General features: G+C 36.1%; 1 non-coding gene and 1 pseudogene across 1 annotated transcript; one reads left to right on the top strand and one right to left on the bottom strand.

Moving 5' to 3' along the window:
• Positions 1-13,365: 13,365 nt before the first annotated feature.
• On the bottom strand, positions 13,366-14,540 carry LOC121480163 (annotated as a pseudogene).
• Positions 14,541-14,935: 395 nt separating this feature from the next.
• Positions 14,936-15,029, top strand: LOC121480467. The gene has a single exon (XR_005984985.1).
• Positions 15,030-16,486: the final 1,457 nt, after the last annotated feature.

Here is a 16,486-nt window from a genome sequence, read left to right as displayed (position 1 = left end):
AATTGTGTGATAAGTACTTTTGTTACCATTTCATTTCATTTTTCTAAATGTCCTCATCTAGATAAAAATATACTCGTGTGCATAATGACTGAATATCACTCATTTTCAGTTTCAGCTGGAGGTATTTGGGGGTGGGGGAAATCCCCAGCATGTTTAAAGACATCATTGCAGGATATCCTCCCCTGGAATCTTGAACCACTCTTTTTATTAGGAGAGTTTCAAACATTTCTGTTCTGGGTTGTAACTGAAGTTAATGAAAGCTAGATTTCCTTATGAGGATTTACTAAATTCCCTCTGGCCAGATGGCTTCTACATCCTGGGTTTCCTTCCTTCCTATGCTGATCTTTGATGCTCCTCAGCTGCATGGCTCCCTTGCTATTTAACCTCATCTCATCACGCTGTCATCCTGCTACAAGGGATTCTCCACAGATCAACCCCTACACAAATCTCTTCTACATAATTGCATCCAGAGATAGAACTGAAATACTATATGTGAAAACAATATTAAGCAAAAACTTCATGAAATAGAATCAAAAGACTGTACATATTGTAGGGCTTTTTTTTTTTTTTTTTAAGATTGTCTCATGAAAATCTTAACCCTTGCGAATAATGTTTACTAGTGTTGAGTGTAGAGTTGTAGCATGCTGGGCAAAATGCTTAGCTATATAGTTCTTATTTTTAATATCATATCGCATTAAAGAAAAAATTTGTTTATAATTGGCATAATATATATATGTATATATAACTAATGAATATGCAATTTCTAAAAATATGTGCTATTAACACAGTTAATGGATGCTTATTGACTGAGAGAATGAATAGTTATTTTATAAAGTTGGCTTTTTTTCCCCCTATTACAACCCAGTTGTCTCTGCTTCAGCTTTCAGGAGTCACCCTTCACTTTACCATAAATAGCATCATCCTCAATAACTATCTGGTTTTGGAACACTTTCTCCTCCCTAGGTATTTCTAGAATCACGGAGATATCTTTACAGGTTCCAGAATTATTCCAGTTATCACTGCTACCCAGTGCTCTGTTGCTCATGGCAGACTTTGTCTCCTTTCTCCTCTAGATGATCTCCTGCAGGCTGGAAACATCTTCCCTCAGGCCATCGCTGCTCTTTACTTTGGTCCTTCATTCCAGCATGATCCCAGAATAGTTCCCAACTCCCCACGGCAAAGACTAGCCAACGTGATTTAACAAGATTCTAACTAAAGCTTCGGGTAGAAAAAAAAGGAATACAGTGAAACACACACATACACAAAATTGGATTAAACATATAAAATCTCTCAGCATTCTTAGACCAGGCTATGACAGATACTCAGACAATTTTCATCTGAGGAAGCTCCCACTCAACTGTCCTTACAAGGACCACCACTGTATCAGCCCACCGGAGAATCCAGACCACCACTCTCAGATGCCCCCAAAGAGGGATTTTGAGCAACTCTTTCCAGAGCAAACAAAACCATTTAAATATTGATTCTTGGAAGAACAGGACTTTATTGTCTTTAACCACCCACCCCCATTCCAGAACAGGGTATTGACTTTACCTTTGCATAAAGGTCAATTAGCAGCAACAAAACTAGGTTCCCTCCAAAATACATCAACCATCTGTGAGAAAAACTACTGTTAGCTTTGAAATAATACTGACCAATTCACACACACTCATACCCACATATATATTAAAGCCATCGATAGGACCAAATAGAAATCTGGTTTATTGTACATTTGGATCAACAATATACTTTCTGGTCATGTGGAGTATACTCTTACATTCTATCAAGCTATATGGGCAGCCCTGGTGGCTCAGCGGTTTAGCGCCACCTTCAGCCGGGGGCGTGATCCTGGAGACCCAGGATTGAGTCCCACGTGGGGCTCCCTGCATGGAGCCTGCTTCTCCCTCTGCCTCTGTGTGTAAGTGTGTGTGTGTGTCTCTAATAAATAAATAAAATATTTAAAAGATATATTTTAGGTATACATTTTCAAATATTAGCAGAAGAACATGTCTATTCTTAAGAAAATGGTAAAATTAGAATTTTATGAGTATTTTCAAGACTCTTAGTTTTTAAAAGTTATAGTAACAGTTATTTTAAAGTATTTGAAAACCCTAGGAGGAAAGGTCAGAAGCAAACAAGCTAGCAGCTAAGAAGTCCACTGTACCAGTATTTTCAAACACTGAATCATCAGGAGAAGTTCTGAAAAAGACTAACATGTGAGCCCTATCCCCATTGATTCTGATTTGTGTGGGGTGTATCCTAAGCATCAATATTTTTATAAAACACTCTCTAGGTGATTCTACCTGCAGCAAAGATTGGGAATCTGCATTATAAGCATCCAGTGGGAGGAAGGGGGCAGTGGGTCTGTAATCCTGTAATCCTGTAAGGATTGTAATCCTGTATGTCTGTAATCCTGTCCCTCTGAATGGTGTCAGCAACTAATAAATAAGTGCAACAAAAGCACATTCTGCATTTGATCAGGAAGATGCACTCCCCTCCCCCTAATTTGGGCAAAAATTTACTTGTGTTGCTCTTCACAGAAAATTAGAACTTTTAACTATGATTTTTAGAAATTCATGTCTAAATCTATAATTCGTCTTCTTCCTTCCAGAAAAAAGAAAACCTCTAAAATTTTACATTTTAAAAGAGTAGTTTAAAAATAAGATATAGTCAGGGTTCCACTCTTGCTCTGGTGGAATTGAACATCTTGGACAAAAGAGGAGAACAACAAAAAAATTGTTTGAATTTGTATGAATGTAACTAGTGGTATTTGTTGAATTGGAGACTCTTCAATGTGGATTTAAATGTTGAATTTCTAACTCATAAACAGGGACCATCTTACAATTTCACAAATGAATACCATTTGTAAAATTTAATGTAACTTAAGCTTTTGGAACAGTAGGGAATTGGGGATAGATGACATAGGAAAATGCTAATTTATTGTAGACCTTTGAGATATTTCACCTAATTTTCCAGAGTCTAAGCTGTAACCTAGAGAGCTGTGTACTATTGATATGCATAGTAATATATGCTCATGGAACTTTCAGAAATATCCAGCTTAAAGTGTACATTGATAATATAACTTGAATATTTAAAAGGAATTATCTTACTGTGGACATTTTTCCTCCATTAGGGACAGTTTGGATCAAACCGAATAAGAAATCAGTTTTTATATTAAAATCTTATCTAATTATCTAGAAGTATCTATCCAGTTTTGTTTTGCCATCTGCTCTTAATTAGGCTATTTTACAGCTCTGTAAAGGTTTTAAACTAACTTGTAGAAATCTGATAACAATGCAGATTTTTCCTGGCTAATAAAAATTAGCAATGAATTTAAAAATGAATTTCTCACGTTAAGAAGCATTATTCCTCTCCATAGAGAGTATTATCACTCAAAAATTTTAGTTGTTTATTGGTTTATTTTTGCCTTGTATGGCATTAATTAGTTGTATTAATCTGAGTTCTGTAGAGAAAGAACCAACATAATGGAGATACAGAGACATACACAGAGAAGCAGAGGGAGAGAGAGAGAGATTTACTATTAAGAATTGGCTCACAACTATGGAGACTGAAATCTAAGATCTGTAGTCAGCAAGCTGGAGACCCAGGAGAGATAATGGTACAGTTTCAGTCCAAGTCTGAAAGCCTGAGACCCAAGAGAGTGTGTAAGTGCCAGTTGAAGACCAAGTTCAGAGGCAAGAGAAGACCAATGTCCCAGCTCAGAGACACAGGCAGAGAGGAAGAATTGTTTCTTACTCAGTCTTTTATGCTGTCTGGGCCTTCAACTCTTTGGATGATGCCCACCCATACTGGGGAGAGAAACATCCTTTACTCAGTCAACTGATTCAAATGTTAATCTCATCCAGAAACATCCTTACAGACAAACTCAGAAATAATGTTTAACCAAATATCTAGGCACCTAGTCCACCCAAGTTGACACATAAAATCACCATCTTAACATGGCATCCATAAACATCTCCTAAACTACACTTCTTCTCCAAATAAAAACAGGTCCATACTCCATCTAAGATCATACAACCCTCCTGCATACAACCAGAAATGAATTAGTATTTTCCCCAGAAGAGAAGGTAAAGTCCTTAAGTGATGCTTACTCTTCTCTTCATTATCCCATAATTTCAATATTTTGATGTAAAATTAACAATAAATATTATGATATAAAGTCAATACATCTTACATTACATGATAAGGAAATAAGAGTGAGGAAAGTAAAAAAATATATATGGAAAATACCTTTATATATATGCATATATATATACATATATATGTATACACACAAAAAAACATGTAACAAAACCAGGAGGAAAGCTCATGACTATTACAGTTCTTACTCCTGTAATTGGTCATATGGTCAGAGCTGGTATTTATAACTTTCATTCCTGTAGGGTGCAGGCCATTAGCAATCCTGCTTGGATTGTGTTATTGTGGTTTTCCACTGACTTTAATCACAAGGCAGGGTAATACTAAGAGATGCCCTAAGAGAGCTCCTGTATTCCAGACGTTCTTTCTTACATGTATTGTAGAATAGTAATCCAATTTCCCCTTGGTAGTCAGGATCAATTTTTCCAGCTGGCACAGTAACTCCCTTCTTTGCTTGTTGATTCAGAGGCCTGATGAGTCTAAGGTGGCTGGGCTGCAGACTTAATTTCCAGTTCAGCAGAATCATTGTTGTGTCTCCTCGTGGAAGTATTTCTCCCTTTGGAATCAAGACTTCCAAGCCAGCAGAGTAAAAGGTTGCAAGAACAGGAAGCAAGCATTTTATTAGTGGGTCACTAGGATTAATAGTGGTACCACTCCCATTTCTACCCCTTGATTCAGGTCTATGGGAGAAAGAACATACACTGAGCACTGGCTCAGGGTTGTATATACTTCCCAGAGAACCTTGTCTCAGCCCTACAAATTATTGCCACCTACCTGGTCCTGTAATTGAGTCTTTAAGAGGTGATTCCCTGTTCTATCAAGCCAGCTGCTTCAGGTTAGTAGGGAATATGGTAAGACCAGGGAATTCCATGAGCATGAGCCTACTGCCACACTCCTTTGGCTATGAAGTGAGTTCCCTGATCAGGAACAATGCTGTATGGAATACCATAATGGTAGATAAGGTATTCTGTAAGCAGATAGATGGTAGTTCTTGGCAGAAGCACTGCATGCAGGGAAGCCAAATCCATCTCCAGGGTAAGTGTCTCCTCCGGCAAGAATGAAACACTGCCCCTTCCACAGTTGGTGATAGTAGAGGTCCATGTTGCTGGACCCATGAATAACCTCCATACCTGCCACCATGGCCACTTTGTTCATGAGCACATTGAACAATGACAGCGTAGCTGAGGAAAAAGACTACTATCCACAGAACAAGTTATTCTATTCACTTGATTATTAAAATCTTCCTCTGCTGAGATAGTAGCAGATACATATACACACCCTCACACATGCATGCAGAAACAATGTTTAACCAAATATCTGGGTACCTCTTGGTCCAGTCAAGTTGATAAAATTAACCATCACACCAGTTTTGCACATAATTTCACAACTTTTCCCCCATCATTCTTTCATTTAATGACCATGAATACTCCTGTTATATATATATATATATATGTATATATATATTTTTTGAACCCAAGTTCCTTTCGAGTTTGGACACTCGAAATGAATCTTTGATGAATCTTTGATGTGCTCCCTTTATATGAGTTATATTTTGGACTTCTAAAAAACCATGAGAGTTTTGGAGGTTTCACTGAGATGTCCAAGGAAGTAAAGCACATATTTCCTTGCCTCTTAGAAAGAATACCAAGCAGCAATGAATTAACTTTATTGACTCTTGTTTCTTTTTTTTTTTTCTTTAAATTTATTTTATTTTATTTATGATAGTCACAGAGAGAGAGAGAGAGGCAGAGACACAGGCAGAGGGAGAAGCAGGCTCCATGCACCGGGAGCCCGACGTGGGATTCGATCCCGGGTCTCCAGGATCACGTCCTGGGCCAAAGGCAGGCGCCAAACCACTGCGCCACCCAGGGATCCCTTGACTCTTGTTTCTTTAGCATTTTAATTTCTTGTTGTATGGTCTTATTTTCTACTTCTTAAATGTGGTTCTGTTTCTGGTTGGCATAGGACAGCAAAAAATGAAAATCTGTTTAAATGATCAGACCATTTAATGACCCGTAATGGGTAAAGACACAGATTTGTTCTCTGATAGCTGAGAGATAACAGATTATCTCAGTTACTGGTCTTTTTTGTTAGTTTATTTGTGAGTTCAAATCAATTAAGAAAATCTTTTATGCTTGTTGGAAAAAAGAACAGTACTTTGGGAACTGAACCAGTGATTTGTGTTTTACTGAATTTTAACCTACATCCTAAATTGTGAAGTAAAGCTGCAAAGTGTGTGTGCATCTGTGTCTATAATTGAGATAAGCGTTTACTTCTCATTGTGTAAGTGTGAAATATTTTCCTGTTTTAGGGGATATTTACTTGTTAGATAAAAATCTTCTAAAAATAAATAAGGTCTGTTCTCATATAGAAAATAGTAAAAAATAGTCATCACAAACATAATTCTAATATTTCCAGAATATAAAGACTCAAAACTTTTGATATTTTAAGATGTGTTTTTTGAAAAACAAACCTTTCTCACCAAACTGTTAGCCTAGAGGCATTTTTTACCTGTAATTAAATTAATGTCAATAAAGTGAATCTTGAACAAATCAGACCAGTGTGCTAATTTTGGATTAAAAAATCCACAGCAATCCATAATTTCCCTATCAGTATACAATAAAACTGTAAAAAGTATTTTTATAATATTTGGGTTTGTTTTCTCTTGAAGAGACTAGTTAATCTGAGCATCCTAAATATCATACATTAGTTTCCTAATTAGAAAAGCTAATATTATTCCCATAAAATCTTTTTAGTTTGTCTTACTAAGAGGTCCATTTGTGCAATCCACAGCCCTAGATAATTTCTAAGATAGAATACTGAAATAGTGGTTATCAATCAGTTAATTTTGTGTGGATAAATTGTTATTAATATATTTTAGAAACTGTACACCCTTCAGGAAGGCTCCACAGATTTACAATGCACTCACTGTGAAGAATATTTTCTCATCTTTATTGGAAGACAATTCTCCAAGGATCTTTTTCATTTCTATATGTCTTACAAGCATGCATACTGGCTGCCTTTGTCTGGATTATCTTTCCAAGGATATTTGTATAATAAATGGACTTGGAAGACTGTGTTTCTATCCACAGTTGGGGACAAGTTAGTCTACAGGCCAGATTAAGAAAGTTAGTGTCACCTTCAAGTAAATTTCACTTCACTTCCTGGGGGGCTATTATAAAAGACTTGGGTTTCCTAAACTCCATGTTCTTCAGCTATAATGCACTCACTGTATGCACAGTATCCACCTGGCCCCTTTACTTTGGTCCCTCTAGAAAGTGGTGGTCAAGGACAGCTGATGTAAACATGATGCTCATGCTGCTTGCATTCCTATGAGTAATAAACAATCCCTTGTCTGTGACCCAAGAGTGTTGTATGTTCTGCCAGCAACCATGAAACTAGGGCAGGCTAGCTTGTTAGCAGTAACATATTATAACTTACAGAAGATGTCACAATTCCTGCTGGCAATCAGGAAACCCACAAAACACCCTCTACACCAGTATCAAAGAGGGAGAGAAAGCAAAATTTATTAGTGAGTAACCATTTCATATTTACATGCATGTGAATGTATCCTGAAAATGTCTACAAAGGCTGGATAGAATTTCACACATATTTACACACTTAAATGGAAAAAGAATAATTAAAAGTTCTCAAATCTTCTTGGGAGAGAACATGATACACTTGTGATTACCTCCTGATAATCTAAGAGACAATCCTGAGCTAATTCTGAAGGTTGCTGACAGTTCCAATGGTCAGAAGGACTGAGAATTTGCATTGTCAAATCAAAAGGTTGAGACTTTTATTGAGACAATAATGTTACAAGGAGACATCTTAAGGAGGAGAGGTGAGGAGGCCTGTGTCTCTCTCCTCTCCATTAAAAAAGAAAGCTTGATCATCCTACTCCTACTCAACTCAGGGGAAACACTGATCAAATCCTCATGACATAGTTATACGTGTATCTCGATAGATAATATTACCCTTCTTTAATAATTAACCACACAGAACAGAATGAGTGGATAAAGGAATCTATTTGTATGGTTATATATCTTTTGTATGGGATATTGGTAATTTTGATGGGCATATGAAGAAGCCTCTTAGTCTTTTTCTATCTCTAACACTGTTTTTTAGACTATGCTTTTACAGGCTGAAATGAAATATTAAGTAGTATTTTTTTTTCTATACGAAATCCATAAGACTGGTTCTCATACTTCAGAAACAAATATTAAATCTTTGATTTTAATGCAACATAATTATTTTCATAAGTTCATAGGAATATTTTCATTTTTGAGATGTCATTGCAGAAATCAATTGTACAGCCAAGACCATGTTCTGTTAGAGAATAAATCCACTATAATGAGACCTAAAAGTCCATGAAAGAACAAAAGTTGTAGTTTAGGTCTGGGATCTGAGTCCATGGCCTCCAAGACATGGGTCTTGTATCTTCTGTGGACTTCAAGATCACAGCTTCATAGGCAGTATGATAGATCAATTAATTCCTCACTGGTGAGAACACTTTAGCATATTTTGTGAACCTTGAAGAAGTAGAATCCATACACATACAGAGATACTGAAGGTGTAACCTAATGAAGATAAATTTTTTTCTTTTCTTCTGCAGAACAGAAATAAGAGTTATTTAAAACTAATGTGGAACATGCTATTAGGAAACAATGAGTATTTTTTGCTAAATCTCTGTAATTGGCCAAAACACTGTGACCAACTTTTTGTTTTTTAATCCACAATAATCTCTAGAATTTATTTAGGATCACCAGGAGATACTGTCATACTGAAGCACTAACAGGCACAGCCAAGGATTTCCTGATTTTGGACCTTTGGATTTGTTACTTACTATTGGTTAGGATAGTTTCCTACTCTCTAAGGGGTAGACATTAACTTTTGTGATACTGATAGCCATTTTAATGAATTTTGCCCTATGGAGATGCAAATGGAGCTGACCAAAGATACTTTTTTTTCTCCACAGAAGACCTAATTCAACTTTGTGTATAATTTCATAGTCCTCTCACACCATTCTTTTACTCAGTCATTACAAATAATTCTGTTTCTTCTAAACTTTTTTTGAAAACTTCACCCCTTGTTTGCTCATTAATATGCTAAATACATTTTGACATGTACTCATTTTCATATGAAAGTTATGTGTTTAACCTTTAAAAACTATAATTTGAAAAAAATTGAAGGGTTGAAATAATGACCATAACCTTTTATATGTGTTATATTTATATATTAATATAATATATATTATACATAATATAATAATATATATTAAATATAAACATGTATTTAAATTTAAATATAATATTAATATATATTTAATATCAATATATATTTAACAAAATATTAGCACACCAAATTCAACAACATTAAAAACATCATTCACCGTGATCAAGTGGGATTTATTCCTGGGTGGCAAGGTTAGTTCAATATTCACAAATTAATCAATGTGGTACATCAGACCAATAAGAGAAAGGATAAAAACCATATGATCATTTCAAAGACACAGAAAGAGCATTTGACAGCCATTCATGATAAAAAAAAAAAACTCCCAACAGAACAGGCTTAAAGGGGACATAAAGGCCATCTATGAAAAAATCACAGCTAACATCACCCTTAATGTGGAAAAACTGAGAGATTTCCCCCTACAGTCATGAAAAAGCAAAGATGCTCACTCTTACCACTTGTATTCAACATAGTACTGGAAGTCCTAGCCACAGCATTCAGACAACAACAGCAATAAAAAGTAAAAGGTGTCCACATTGTATGAAAGATGTAAAACTTTACTTGCAGAACACATGTAAAACTTTATTTGCAGAACACAAAGATGTAAAACTTTATTTGCAGAACACACATATATATAGAAAACCTGAAAGACTCCACCAAAAATCTGCTAGAACTGATAAATGAATTCAGTCACAGGATATAAAATCCATGTACAAGTATCTGTTGCATTTGTATATAACAATAATGAAGTGGAAAATTAAGAAAAAACATTCTATTTAAAATTGAACCCCAAATAATAAGATACCTAGGAATAGGGAATCCCTGGGTGGCTCAGCAGTTTAGCGTCTGCCTTTGGCCCAGGGTGCAATTCTAGAGTCCAGGGATTGAGTCCCACGTCGGGCTCCCGGCATGGAGCCTGCTTCTCCCTCCTCCTGTGTCCCTGCCTTTATGTCTCTCTCTATCTATCTCTATCATAAATAAATCTTAAAAAAAATATACCTAGGAATAAAACTAACTAAAGTGGTAAAAGACTTATACTCTAAAAACTATAAAACACTCAAAGGAAATTGAAGATGACGCAAGGAAATGGAAGACATTCCATGCTCATGGATTGGAAGAACAAATACTGTGACAATGTCTATACTACCCAAAGCAATCTACACACTTAATGCAATCCCTACCAAAACACCAACAGCACTTTTCACAGAGCTAGGACAAATAATCCTAAAATTTGCATGGAACCCAAAAGACCTCAACTATAGCCAAGGCAACCTTGAAAAAACAAAGCAAAGCTAGAGGCATTAGAATTCAGGACTTCAAGTTATATTACAAAGCTATAGTGATCAAAACAGTATGTTTCTGGCACAAAAATGGACACATAGATCAATGGAACAGCATTTTAAAAATCTAGAAATGAACTCACAACTATATGATCAATCAATCTTAGACAAAGCAGGAAAGAATTTCCAATTGAAAATAAAGTCTCTTCAACAAATGATTTTGGGGAAACTGGACAGTAACATGCAAAAGAATGAAACTGGACCACTTTCTTAAACCATACACAAAAATAAATTCAAAATGGATTAAAAACTTAATTGTGAGACATGAAACCATAAACATCCTAGAAGAGAATACAGGGAGTAAATTCTTTGACTTTGGCCAGAGCAACTTTTTCTAGATATATCTCTTTAGGCAAGGGAAACTAAATAAATAAATAAACAAACAAACAAACAAACAATTATTGGGACTACATCAAAACAGAAATCTTTTGCGCAGTAAAGGAAACAATCAAGAAAACCAAAAGGCAACCTACAGAATGAGAGAAGATGTTTGTGACATATCTGATAAAGGGTTAGTATACAAAATCTATTAAGAACTTACACAACTCAACACTCGAAAAATGAATAATCCAATTAAAAAATGGACAGAAGACATGAATAAACATTTTTCTGAAGAAGACATACAGATAGCCAATGGACGGATTAAAAGATGCTCTTTACAGATCATCAGGGATATGCCAATCAAAACTACAATGAGGTATCACCACATCACACCTGTCAGAATGGTTAAAATCAGTAACACAAGAAAGAACAGGTGTTGACAAGAATGTGGAGAAAGAAGACCCCTCTTGCACTGGTGGTGGGAATGCAAACTGGTGTAGCCACTGTGAAGAATGGTATAAAGATTCCTCTAAAGTTAAAAATAGAATGATCCTATGATCCAATAATTGCAGTCCTAGGTATTTACCCAAAGGATACAAAAACACTAATTTGAAGGGCTACAAGCACCTGATATTTATAGCAGCATTACCTACAATAACCAAATTATGGAAATAGCCCAAGTGTCCATCAACTGATGAATAGAGAAAAAAGAGTGGTGTGTGGTATTCCACACACTGGAATATTATTCACCCTTAAAAAAGAATGAAATCTTGCCATTTGCAACAATATGGATGGAGCTAGAGAGTATAATGCTAAGTGAAATAAGTGAGAGATAAATACCATATCATTTCACTCAAATGTGGAAGAAACAAAACAAACAAGCAAAGGGAAAAAAAATAAGAGAGACAAATCAAGAAACAAACTCAACTATAGAGAACAAACTGATGTTTATCAGAAGGGAGAGGAGTAGGGGAATGGACTGACTAGGTGATAAGGATTAAGGAAAAGAAAAAATATAAACATATATGTTTTAATATATTTAATAAATATTATATATAGGTTCTTTAATAAGCATAAATAATCTATATGGTGGACTATGTGAATTCTTAGGAGTACTCTAACATTAAATTTTAACCTATTCACAAACTATAAATGAAACAAATTATTCCACTTTGTCTCTAGGACTTGAGTTTGGTATTTCACCTTGCTTCTCATTTAATAACTATAAACATGATATATTTTGCAATGCTGAGATTTAAAGATTCCATAGATATGTAATTCCCTGAACTTATGTAGTTCACTAAAAAATGAGATTTTTTCCCCCTAAACCCTTTCAAAGATTGCTATATTTTTGGTGCTATAAAGAGCATTAGAATAATTATCAGTTATATATCTTATGCAATTAATTGCATATAAAGACCCAGATATCACCATTATAATCCCTGTTATAGCCATTATTAATTTTTTAAATATAATTTATGAAGATCACTTTGGATACTCATAATTATTTTTTAAACTTTTAATTGTCATTTAAATGTTTCATCCATTATTTGATTATGCTCTAATTTCATATGCTTAAACTTAGTAAGGATTTTTTTCTTTTCTTTTTTTTTTTTGATTTTGGCCAAACTTTTTATTTAGTATTCTGTAGTTGCTTAAACACACACTTAAATGGTCTTATTGGAGGAGGGGAAAGGGAGGTTCTTGTAGATTCCCAAGGAAATGTCAGAAAGGCAAAATATGGCTAGAATTATCCATTTGTTTTTTGGATTTACTGGGTGAATAGTAGCACTTTCCTTACATAAGCCTCTGATCTCAGGTTTTTCATTACTGAGAACATTGAGATTTCCATTTGAAGACACTCTGGAATCCTAAGAGTAGCATACCCCGACCACCCTCTAGTAGCTAGCTTGTTTGTATAGCAGAAGGATTCACCTCTCCATTTTAGAAGGCTAGATGTTTGTAGAAGGTCTTAGAATTGCTTTGCCTCATTTACTGGGAAAAATCAGATATAGGAAGTGGCCTTTAGGGACACTTTTAACTTGAAAAATTACAACACTAGTACACAAGTCAAGTCTTAACACATTTAACATTTGCTTATTGAAAGCAATGTCATAAAGTCAAATAAGATTAAACAGGTTTTACTTTTTTCCCTCACAAGAACATAAAAATTATGGAAGGGGAGCTTAACAGGAAATTTTAAAAAGGTAACACAATGTTCCCTTTCAGTGGTCCTTGGGTAGTTATGACAGAAATGGTTCCGCTTTTTTGTTTGTTTCTTTGAACTGGGATTTTGGTCCAAAGTTTTGTTTTGTTTTTAATACCTGCTTCTGCCTCCCCCTCTATCAGATTGGCTTCCTCCACAGCCACCACCTCTTGGTGCCTGCGACTTGAACTGCTGTAGGAATCACGTGGAGGAGGGTACCCCTTTTTAGAAGCGAGAAGCCCTCTTTCCTGTCTGCCAACCCGTTCACAACCACTTGGGTAGAGATCACTCCGGCTGCTTGGGTAACTGTCTCGATTTCCACCAAATCTGTCATGTGAGCTACTGTAATCATCATAGAGACTGCTTCCACCGTAAGATGGCACGGGCCCTCGTGTAGGTGGAGCACTACGTGAGTTACCATAACTCTCATATGAATCTCTGTAGGAACCTCCACTTGGATGATCTGAATAGTCGCGACCACGACCATAGCCACCTCTATCACTATAGCCTCTTGATGGGTAGTCACCAGGTGAACTGGAATGACCATAATCACGGTTAGTGTAATCTCTTGGTGGTGGTGCACAATCTCTTGTATCATGAGAATTTGGGTAATCTCTGCTTGAATAGCCGTTTTTAGTAGAATATCCATCATCCCTTGGGGACAAATACACATCTCTACGAGAGGGCAGGGGTTCCCTTCGAGGTGGGCCTCCATCACTATCTCTTCCGTGTGACACAGGAGCTCTTCCTCCCATTCTACTGCTGCTGCGAACTGGTCCCGAAGGGGCAGATCTTTCAGGAGGAGGACCGCCACTTCGTGGTGGTGGTCTTCTTTTTACTAGAAGTGGCCCCCTGGAAAAACTCATGTTAAAACTCATGGAATAGCCACCATCATCCATGTGCCCTCCACGCAAGGGAGGTCCCCTGGTTCCTCCATTTGCTCCTCTTCCACATCTAAGACCTCTTGGAGAGCCTCTGTTTCTTGGAGGTGGAGGTGGTCCATGTCTACCATTTTCAAAGGATGGTTTAGTGGCTTGTCTACCTTGATGGCTTTTCCATATAAGGACTTTCCATTCATCTCTCTGGCTGAATCCATAGTATCTATCTGCTGGGCTCTCAAAGGTGACAAAAGCAAATCCTCTTGATTTGTTGGTTTCACGATCTTTCATCAATAGAACTTCTACTATTTGTCCTTATTTGCCAAATAGTGCTTCAAGGGCTCTTTCATTTGTTTCTGTATTGAGGCCACCAATGAAAAGCCTTCCTGGGCGACCTGCTTCAACCATTTTTCCCCCTGGTGAGAGTCGGAGGGGTGACGACAGTTCCAAGCTCCTATGAGCTCGCAGGCAGGGGCTTTGTAGCAGCTCAGCATGGGGGTGTGGGGGGGTGTGCGCCGGGTCCGAGAAGGGAAGAGGGAAGCTGCTAGTACTACTGCACAACCGGATTTTTTCTTTATAACTTTACAGGTATGATGGTTAGTCACTTTGAAGAATATTTAACTCTTTTAAAATTGCACTTTGGGGTTATATTATCTGAAAAAAAACCTATCAATAAAAGTAGTAAATTCTCTTAAAGAAAACAAAGTATAGAATGTTGACGGAGGATGGGAATTTCAAGTCCACTCAAATGTCAAGAATTTTAGATTTCACATCTAAATCCAGTTTGGGGGAATTATGATTCATTGCTTTATGGGGGTCTGGCAAGGTACACAGAAATCTCCCTCTCAGTTTAGGGGGATTGTCCTATAAATAGGGCTTACTCTCAGAGAGGACAATTTACAACTTTAAAAAAAAAATCATTGACTTTAGAAAAATCTTATTTCTGGGGGGAAAAAAAGTCAAATAGCTTGAAAGTGTGTATGTGTGTGCATGTATGTGTTTTAAATGTAATGCTGATGAGCCAAAAAGTGAATTTATCATAAATATTATGAGTTTTTCAGAAAATCCATTTTAAATATTTTCATATTTAGGTTTTAAGCAATTCTCTTGTTTATTCTATTTAATCAACTATTTTTCCATATATACTCTTATATGTTCACATATTAAATCTTAATAACATTTTTTTATATAATTTTGGGTCATGGAAACTGTCCTAACCACTCTGGAAGTCAGAGATAGTTTTCAGATTAAAGGATAAAAGTTAGAATAGGAACACTATTTTATGAAAGTATAATTAACTTGGATTTTGCTTTTTAGTTTTAGGAGTTACTTTTTTCACCCCTCTTTGTATATAAAAAAGTGAGTTCAAGTTTTCAGATTCTCCATCCTGTTGGAACTTGATTAGAACTTTATATGGTTCCTAAGGTGAAAGGGATGATTTGAGTCTTTTTTCTTCATTACCTTCTCTTAGTGAGAGCTCCAGATCATATGTATAATTGCTTTTTACAAGACACACAGCAAAAACACAGCTAATAACCTCAGAAATCTACAGTCTCCCTCATTATTCAGATCAAAGATTGACAAGCAGACAGATCCTATGTTGAAAGCTATAAATTAAAAAAAATAAGGAAAGCTGTAAATAACAAAACCTACTATTTTTTTCTTCCAAATTTATTATGCTTACTACATTATCTGTATACACTTAATATAGCTTAAAATGATAGTCTTATGAAAATCAAAAGTTTAAAAAACTTTTTTGTAGTATATGCTTTTTGGGATAGTTAAGAACATACAATTTATTTATTAATAATTTTTAGTAAAATGTTATATATATGTTTAGTATTTTTCTTAATCTGCTGAGGGCACCATATCATAGACTGGGTGGCTTAAAAAACAGTAATTTATTTTTCACAATTGCAGAGGCTGGAAAGTCCAAGCAAGATACGTTTTATTCTGAGGCCTGTCCTCTTAGCTTACAGGTGGCCACCATCTCACAGTGGACTCCCATGACCTCTTCCTTATCTACTGAAAGAGAGTGAGCACTCTGGTCTCTCTTTCTTATAAGGAAATGAATTCTATTGGATTAAGGTTAAATGAGGTCATAAGTAGAAGTCCTAACTACTTCTTCTAAAGGCTCCCTCTTAGGGCACCTAGGTGGCTCAGTCAGTTGAGGATCTGTCTTCAGCTCAGGTCATGGTCCTGGGGTCTTGGGATTGAGCCCCATGTCAGGCTCCCTGTTCCTCGGAAAGCCTGCTTCTCCCTCTCCCTCTGCCTGCTGCTCTCCCTGCTTGTGCTCTCTGTCAAATAATAAATAAAATCTCAAAAAAATAATAATATAGGCTCCATCTCCATAT

The sequence above is a fragment of the Vulpes lagopus genome, chromosome 21 (assembly GCF_018345385.1).
Source record: "Vulpes lagopus strain Blue_001 chromosome 21, ASM1834538v1, whole genome shotgun sequence".
In the NCBI taxonomy this organism is placed as follows: Eukaryota; Metazoa; Chordata; class Mammalia; order Carnivora; family Canidae; genus Vulpes; species Vulpes lagopus.
The sequence above is the reverse complement of the archived record's forward strand: the minus strand, read 5'-3'. Positions and strand labels throughout refer to the sequence as shown.